Source organism: Bison bison, unplaced genomic scaffold (assembly GCF_000754665.1).
Source record: "Bison bison bison isolate TAMUID 2011002044 unplaced genomic scaffold, Bison_UMD1.0 scf7180017862988, whole genome shotgun sequence".
NCBI classification, from domain to species: Eukaryota; Metazoa; Chordata; class Mammalia; order Artiodactyla; family Bovidae; genus Bison; species Bison bison.
Genome location: NW_011493560.1, coordinates 32634 through 41643, shown reverse-complemented (window position 1 = coordinate 41643; position 9010 = coordinate 32634). Strand labels below are relative to the sequence as shown.

The following is a 9010-nucleotide window of genomic DNA, read 5'->3' as shown; positions in this document are numbered from 1 at the left end:
GGGTCTGTTTCTCTTTTGTGTGTAAATTCACTTGCATCTTTTAACATTTTTTTAGATCCGCGTCTAAGTGATATGACACTTGTTTTTTGTTTGACTTACTTCACTTAATATGACAATCTCTCCATCTGTGTTGCTGCAGAGGGCATTATTTCACTCTTTTTTTATGGCTGAGCAATATTCATTGTATCCCATAATTATCCATTCGTCTGCCCAGATTGGGTGTTCAGATTGCTTCTGTGACTTGGCTGTTGTGAATATTGCTGCAGTGACTATAAGGGGTCATGTGTCTGGTGATGGTTTAGTCCAGATACAAGCTCAGGCTATCCAATCAGTCTTGAGTGGACCACCTATGAGCCCTTAGACCCTTTTTCCTGGGTTTATTCTGAGTTCTGTCTCTCGTTGCAAAGTCCACTTCCTACGGCCGTGCCCCAGATGTGTTCCTGACCCATTAAACTTCAGCACAAGAACAGAAACGGTGATGGAGGTGACAATTTGGAGCCCCTCACTGGGCACCAGTCCACCTTGAAGGCAGTTCCTATGACATCTTTGCTCTTTGATTATTTACATATAAGCCTCGTGGTTCAAAAGCGTGGATTTTGATGGGCTCTGCTTTTTAGAAGTGCAACTACATGGATGGGTGTACAAAGAACTGTAAGATTTGACAAAAGATAGAGTAGTACTCTCGTCCATCTGAGAGATAAAATCAAAGCCAGGATTTTTTTTTTTTTTAAGGAAACACAAAAATATACTAATTGGCTGAGTACTGGCATGGAGTAAGTCTTGAATAAGGATTGGATGTGTGTGTGTGTGTGTGTGTGTGTTGTAAGCCAGTGACAGTGTGTGTGTCTTGTAAACCAGTGAGAGAGAGAGAGAGAGAGAGTGTGTGTGTGTGTGTGTGTGTGTGTGTTGTAAGCCAGTGACAGGTGTGGAGGTTGTAGACACTCGTAACTGGTGCCCTGGGCTATCTCACAACAGAGACATGTGTGCTAAGGTGTGAAAGATGAACCACACATCACTTGAAGAAGTGAAAATGTGAAAGTGTTAGTCACTCAGTCGTGTCCGACTCTCTGCGACCCCATGGACTATAGCCTGCCAGGCTCCTGTGACCATGGGGGTTCTCCAGACAAGAACACTGGAGTGGGTTGCTATTCCCTTCTCTAAGAGATCTTCCCGTCCCAGGGATCGAATGCACTTGGGTACCATAAAACACTGGTGTGTCCGCCCCAGAATCTACAGACAGAATAATACATCTTGGGAGGTATACAGGCTCTGCAGTTTGGGGAAAGGCTATTGCAGACTTTCTAGCCCACAGGGTGGAAGGATTGCTGTACAGGCTCCTTCATTTGGACAAGGACCTGGATCTCTTGGTCTTGTTTTCCTGATGCTTCATGGTATGAGATCAAAGTGCATCTTCCAAGTGCCTCTGCTTGTTGGCAGCCTCCCGGCAGCAGAAAGCAAATCTCGGATGTTCCTGGGAGCTGAGAGTACCACCAGAGGAGGGCTGTTTCTAACCTCATTAATTCTCTCGTTTTTTTTTTTTACCCTGGGAGATGCATCCTCAAAGTTCTAACATGTAATGTATTTCATGACCACAGAGTGGTGTGGCTGTGAACACCCTGGAGACGTGATTTTACTCCTTGAAAGGCCAAAACACCAAGGTAAATTTGACCAGGCCTCCCCTGAATTAAGGCTTCCCTCATAGCTCAGTCGGTAAAGAATCTGCCTGCAAGTGCAGGAGACCCGGGTTCAATCCCTGTGTTGGGAAAATCCCCTGGAGAAGGAAATGGCAACCCACTCCAGTATTCTGGCCTGGAGAGTCCCACGGACAGAGGAGCCTGGCGGGGCTACAGGCCATGGGGTTGCAAAGACTCAGATACAACTGAGTGACTAAACCACCGCCACCACCCCTAATTAAATGTATACATTTTAAAATTAAACCAGTCTCATTTTGAGTGATGTTCACTTTGGGAGGAAGTCCATTGCGATTCTAGATTGACAGGCCTGAGTTGTTGGAGCCTTGCCTTAATGACAACCTCAGATAGCCTGGGGGTCCTACAGAAACCTTTTACAATTACCCAGTCAGGGGTCTTCCTGGTGATCCAGCAGTTGGAAGTCCACCTGCCAGTGTAGGAGACACAGGTTGGATCCGTGATCCTTGAAGATCCCACGTGCTATGGAGCAACTAACCCCAGGGGACACAACGACTGAGCCCGTGCACTAAAGCCCTCAAGTTGAAATCACTGGGCCCATCCATCTGAGAGCCTCTGCTCCCCAGTGAGAGTAGTCTCTGCTCAGCAAAGCCAGAGGAAGCCTGTGCATGGCAATGAACACCCAGCACAGCCAAAAATGGATAAATATATAAATAAGTCTAATTATGTATTTTATGCCATGTATGGATGTGAGAGTTGGACTACAAAGAAAGCTGAGCACCGAAGAATGGATGCTTTTGAACTGTGGTGTTGGAGAAGACTCTTGAGAGTCCCTTGGACTGCAAGGAGATCCAACCACTCCATCCTCAAGGAGCTCAGTCCTGAATATTCATTGGAAGGACTGATGCTGAAGCTGAAACTCCAATACGTTGGCCACCGGATGCGAAGAACTGACTCATTGGAAAAGATCCTGATGCTGGAAAAGATTGAAGGCGGGAGGAGAAGGAGACGACAGAGGATGAGATGGTTGGATGGCATCACCGACTCAATGGACATGGGTTTGGGTGGACTCCGGGAGTTGGTGATGGACAGGGAGACCTGGCGTGCTGCGGTTCATGGGGTTGCAAAGAGTTGGACACGACTGAGAGACTGAACTGAAATAAAATTATATAAAAAGAAAGCCCAATGTCCTTAAAAAATACCCAAACAAGTTATAAAGCACGTTGAAATGCCACTCAGAGATATTACTCTTTGTGCAACTTTTGCAGAGAAGATAGGCTGTTAAGATTCCTCCAAACTCCCCAGTTTCATGTATTCAGTAAAGTTAGGTTTTTAACTTTTCATGAAAATATTTTATTCAGGAATTTTTTTTGTAGCATCTTGTTTTTATTTTGGACACATTTCAAAGCTACGTAAACACATCTTATAGAGAAAATATATATAAATATGTGTACTATTAACATTTACTGAGAATACACATATATTATGTGTAGCTGAAACGTTCTACTCCCTGTGAAATTATTTTCAGTGTGAAATTTACATGAGAAGTCTTTTTTTTTTTTTGTCTTCAAACATATTTGAAAGGGCTTCTCTGGTGGCTCAGAAGGTAATGTGTCTGTCTGCAATGCAGGAGACCTGAGTTCAATCCCTGGGTTGGGAAGATCCCCTGGAGAAGGAAATGGCAACCCACTCTAGTACTCTTGCCTGGAAAATCCCATGGACCGAGGAGCCTGCTAGGCTACAGTCCAAAGGGTCACAAAGAGTCGGACATGACTGAGTGACTTCACTTCACTCAAATGTATTGGTTGGTTAAATTTCTTCTGCGGAAAAGGAAATGGCACCCTGCTCCAGTATTCTTGCCTGGGAAAGCCTGTGGACAGAGGAGCCTGGCGGGCTACAGTCCATGGGGTGGCAAAGAGTCAGACATGACTGATTGTGTACACACACATATTCATTGTGATTTTTAAGTGATGAGGAGGATGCCCATTTAAAAGGTTTATCTTAAAAAATCTTTGTTGTCTGTAATGTTAAAACATTTAAGGTTGCCAAGTATTTGAATGTGAAACACACACACACATACACACACACACACAAACATATATCTGGTTCCACTGATAATTCTCACACATACCTAGAGATGCTTAGTTATTTAGACGGCTGCTGTAAATCATAAATTTGATGATGTACACCAGCAGTTCTTACCTTGAGATGATTCTGCCCCCTGGGGGTCACTTAGCAGTGTCTGGAGAGAATCCTGATTTTGGAAGCTAGATTGCTAAATCTAGTGGGTATAGACCAGCAAAACTGAGACACAAGACTGTTGAGACTCCCTTGGACAGCAGGGAGATGAAACCAGTCAATCGTAAAGGTAATCAACCCTGAATATTCACTGGAAGGACTGATGCTGAAGCTGAAGCTCCAGTACTTTGGTCACCTGCTGGGAAGAGCTGAACATTAGCAGTGGCACCAGATAAATGTTTGTGTGCATATGTATGTGCGTCACCTTCAAATATTTCGCAGCTTGAAGAACAGTGGGGTCCGAAGTGTCACCAGCACTGAGAGACAGTGCTGGAGGTTGATGGTATGTCATTTTCTGCAAATTGCCAGATTCTAGAACATGACTACATAAGGTAGCTGGGAGCCTATGGTTATTGTGACTGCCTAACCTGGATGCTATGAGTGTCCGGGTAACGCCCCACCCCCAGGCCAACGCCAGGCTCCTCCTCCAACGCCCTGCTGGTTCATGGTGTCTCCGTGGCCCCCTGCTCCTTGTGGGGAGGTAGGCTTGAGCACAGGACTCAAGCGTGAAGGCTCCGTGTGACCCCACTTGCTCAGTCGTAAAGAGCATGCCACACAGAAGTGTTCTCATATGTGGAGCTGGAGGAGTGATGGAGTGGACCAGACTTCCTCAAGGCGCACACCTTGGAAGTCCTGGGACCGAGCTCCTGCCTGAGTGCTTTTTGTTGTTATTCAGTCGCGTCCATCTCTTTGCAGCCCTATGGACCGCAGCATACCAGGCTTCCCTGTGCTTCACCATCTGCTGGAGTTAACTCAAACTCATGTCCATCGAGTCCGTGATGCCATCCAACCATCTCACCGTCTGCCGCCCCCTTCTCCTCCTGCCTTTAATCTTTCCCAGCATCAAGGTCTTTTCCAGTGAGTCGACTCTTTGCATCAGGTGGCCAGAGTATTGGAGCTTCAGCCTCAGCATCAGCCCTTCCCATGAATATTCAGGGCTGATTTTCTTTAGTTTGATCCCCTTGTAGTCCAAGGGACTCTCAGGAGTCTTCTCCAGCAAGACAGTTCGAAAGCATCAACTAAATGCTACTTGTACGAAATGCTGCCTTCCAGGGACGGTGTGGTGCTGCGTGTAAGCTAACTCAGTTACTCCCCCAAAGAATTAGAAGAAAGTAAGTGGAACGAGAATCAAATACTTTAAATGACTTGCTCTGTGTCCATACGTGCTTCATGCCAACAGTGCATTTTATGTCTGTGTTCAGGAGCCTTTTGAGCAGCTGTGTGCATAAACTCCCCGCATGTCAAGTCAGGAAGACATAAAGGAAATACTGCATATTAACACGCATATGTGAAATGCTGAAAAATGGTACAGATGATATTACTTGCAAGAAAGAAATAGGAACACAGTCGTAGAGAACAGATGTATGGATACCAAGGTGGAAAGAGAAGGTAGAACGAATCGGGAGGTTGGGATTGACACACTATTGATAGTATGTATAAAATAGATAACAAATGAGAATCTGGGCTTCCCTGGTGGCTCAGACAGTAAAGAATCCGCCTCTAATTGCAGGAGACCCAGGTTCGATCCCTGGGTCACAAAGTTCCCCTGGAGAAGGGATAGGCTGCCCACTCCAGTATTGTTGGGCTTCCCTGGTAGCTCAGATGGTAAGGAATCTGCCTGCAATGCAGGAGACCTGGGTTCAATCTCTGGGCTGGGAAGATCCCCTGGAGAAGGGAAAGGCTACCCACTGCAGTATTCTGGCCTAGAGAATCCCATGGACAGAGGAGCCTGATGGGCTACAGTCCATGGGGTCTCCAAGAGTCAGACACAACCGAGCGACCAGCACTTTCACTTGTCAATGAGAATCTATTGTCCTGCACAAGGAGTTTTGGTCAGGGCTCTGTGTTGATCTAAATGGGAAGGAAACGCAGATAAGAGGGGATATGTCTGCATGTATAGCTGATTGACTTTGCTATAGAGTAGCAAGTAATCGAACCTTCTAAAGCAACTATACACCAGCATCTCCTGATATTGAGGGGACGTTTTCTAAACCCTGACCCTTTGCTTACCTGTGGCTCGCCCCAGCCCCACAAAGAAGGCGGGATACACCATCCATATAAAAGCTCAGGGAAGTTGAGTCACATCTCCCAGCTCACACAGAGGTAGCATTTGGCCACCCAAGTCTGTCAGAATCGGATATGACTGACACTTCCTATGACCTCGAGGCAGGGTTGAGAAGGACCTGCTGATGCTGGTTCTAAATCAGAAAGGACTTTCAGGATCAAAAGTCCGAGCAACTCAACACCTCTGCCCCGTTCTTGTCTGTCCCTGAATTATCCAGCGGTTGGATCACCGCGTGGCAGGAATCCAAATGTTGTCTCCAGTGCAAAGATAGATGCAGACACAGCAATTAGCTGTTTGGTGCGATGCAGAGTTTTCCCTGTTGATGCTACCACCCGGCGTCTCTGAGTTTTCATCCAGCTCTGATTAACTCGGCCTGGGCTGTCATGGATGGCGGAGCTTCCCCCAGGGATAGTCTAGCTCCCCGACGGACAGATCTGGCTCAGCTACGTTTCATTAAAAAGTAAATTATCTGTTTGACATATTTTGCTCAGCTTCGTTCCCTGGAATGAAATGCATAATTACATTCTGGTCCAGAAAGACTCTTGAGTAACCCACCATGTCCTTAGAAACACATTCGTCTATTCTGGGTTGCAGAATGCTGTGTATTTAAAGGCAGGGTCTGATGGAGAGTTGGAGAAGGAAATGGCTACCCACTCCAGTATTCTTGCCTAGAGAATCCCATGGACAGAGGAGCCTCGGGGGCTACAGTCCATGGGGGGTTGCAAAGAGTCGGACACCACTGAGCGACTGAGCAGCTGATGGAGCAAAGACTGGTGGTTGCCAATGGTGGGGAGGTTGAGGGAAGGATGGAGTTGGAAATTAGGGTTAGCAGATGTGAGCTTTTATATACAGAATGGAGAGACAGCAAGATCCTCCTGTAGAGCACAGGGACCTGTATTCAGTACTCTATGATAAACTATCATGAAAAGGATTATTAAAGTACATAAAGGTATAACTGAATCACTTTGCCATACAGCCGAAATTAACACAACAGTATAATGAACTATATCGTATAGTCTCTTAAGTCCTGTCTGGTTCTTGGGACCCCATGGCCCGTAGCCCACCAGGCTCCTCTGTCCATGGGATTCTCCAGGCAGGAATACTGGAGTGGGTTGTCATGCCCTCCTCCGGGGGTCTTCCCAATGCAGCAATCGAACCCAAGTCTCCTGCATTGGAGGCAGATTCTTTACCACTGAGACCCCTGGGAAGCCCGTAATCAACCATACACTTCAATAGAAAATGTTGATTTTTAAAAAGTAGCATCCTTGTATCATCACTTGAAATACTTTCTGTCTCTAATGCATTATTTGTAATGCTCATGTGTGACATTCTTATGAATATCATATATCCCTTATCTATTGAGAGTTGTGGGATCTGCACCGAGATGCATTGAAATGGTTAGGTTTGTTTTTGAGAGAAGGGGAGGGGAAGCCAGTGGCTTGCAGGGTCTTTAGTTCCCCAATCAGGGATTGAACCCGGGTCCTTGCAGTGAGGGTGTGGAGACCTGATCACTAGACTGCCAGGAAATTCATTCCCAAGGATGTCACTCTTTCAAAGTGGACTCCTCCAAACTCCACAGGTCGATAGCTTAGATGTATCATAAGCTTCTTACAGAGGCTGCAGGGTCTCCTCTCAAAGGCAGGTGATATTTGACATGAAAGTGAGCATCTCTGTACCAACACTCTTAGTTATGAATGATGACTTGATAGGACAGGCTGCATGACTTGCTGATGATCCTGGAGATGTACCTACCATGTCCTTCAGTCTCTTCCAAGGAAGCTAAGGTTCAGGGCAACAATGTCTGGAGCCCAGATGCGAGCTATTGAGCCGCCCAAGACTGATAAGTATTCACTGTCTGCATGCATGCTTAGTCGTGTTAGTCCTGTTCCGACTCTTTGCGACCCTATGGACAGTAGCTCTCCAGGCTCCTCTGTCCATGGGATTCACCAGACAAGAATAGTGGACGGAGTTACCATTTCCTCTGCTAGGGGATCTTCGCGGCCCAAGGATCGAACCTGTGTCTCTTAACATCTTTTGCTTTAGCAGGCTCTTTCAATTTGATCCTCCCTTTGTGGTGGGCCTCTTAGGTGGTGCTAGTGGTAAAGAACTGGCCTGCCAGTGCAGGAGACCTAAGAGATGTGGGTTCCATCCCTGGATCTGGAAGATCCCCCTGGAGAAGGAAATGGCAACCCACTCCAGTGTTTTTGCCTGGAGAATTCCATGGGCAGAGGAGCCTGGCAGGCTACAGTCCATAGAGTTGCAAAGAGTCAGACATGACTGAAGCAACTTGGCATGCCCTTGGGATTGGCAGATAAATGTCCACATGGCAGGAAGCTGATCTGGTCTGGGTGCACACCTATGTTTCCCACATCTCAGAAGACTTTCAGAGTTCCACCCATAATATCTTAGGGCGTAGTGATGGTTTTTATTAATACTTATTTTTTTAAATTGAAGTATAGTTGATTTGCAGTGTTGGGTTAGTTTCAAGTGTACAGTGAAGTGATTCAGCTATATATGAGTGTGAGTGTGTGTATGTGTGTGTGTTTCGGATTCTTTTCCCATATAGCTTGTTATAAAATATTGGGTATAGCTCCCTGTGCTATACAATAGGTTCTTGTTCATCTGTTTTATAAAGGTAACTCTTTTTTTAAAATCTGAGAAACTGTTTAGGTTATGCATAGTGAATTGTACTGGAGAGGCCGCTGCACTAGATTGATCGGTGAAAAAGGATTTCCTGGAGTGATGTTCAGGGTTTCCCGGAAGATGTAAGATGCCCCCGGTGACGCGGGTCTTCCGTTCATCATCTGTGTCTGGTTTCTCCTTTCCCCTTAGGCCGCCTGCTGTGCGTCGGCGTTCTTATAAAGGATCACTGTTGCTGGGAGGTGCTGGACGGGCCTGGCATCTTTGGAGCCCTGCAGCGGCGGGAATCCAGTCCGAGGATTAAGGCAGCGCAGCGGTCTTGCGATGGGCGGTCAGGACCACCGCCCGGCTGGCTGTT

The 9010-nt window shown here is 46.5% G+C and overlaps 1 long non-coding RNA gene across 1 annotated transcript in view; it reads left to right on the top strand.

Annotated features, from left to right (window-relative positions):
- Positions 1 to 8919, top strand: part of LOC104983599 — a 48063-nt gene extending 39144 nt beyond the window's left edge. Inside the window, exon 3 of the long non-coding RNA XR_824665.1 lies at positions 8845 to 8919. This is a non-coding gene — a long non-coding RNA (uncharacterized LOC104983599). The remainder of the gene's footprint in view (positions 1 to 8844) is intronic.
- The last annotated feature ends 91 nt before the right edge of the window (positions 8920 to 9010 follow it).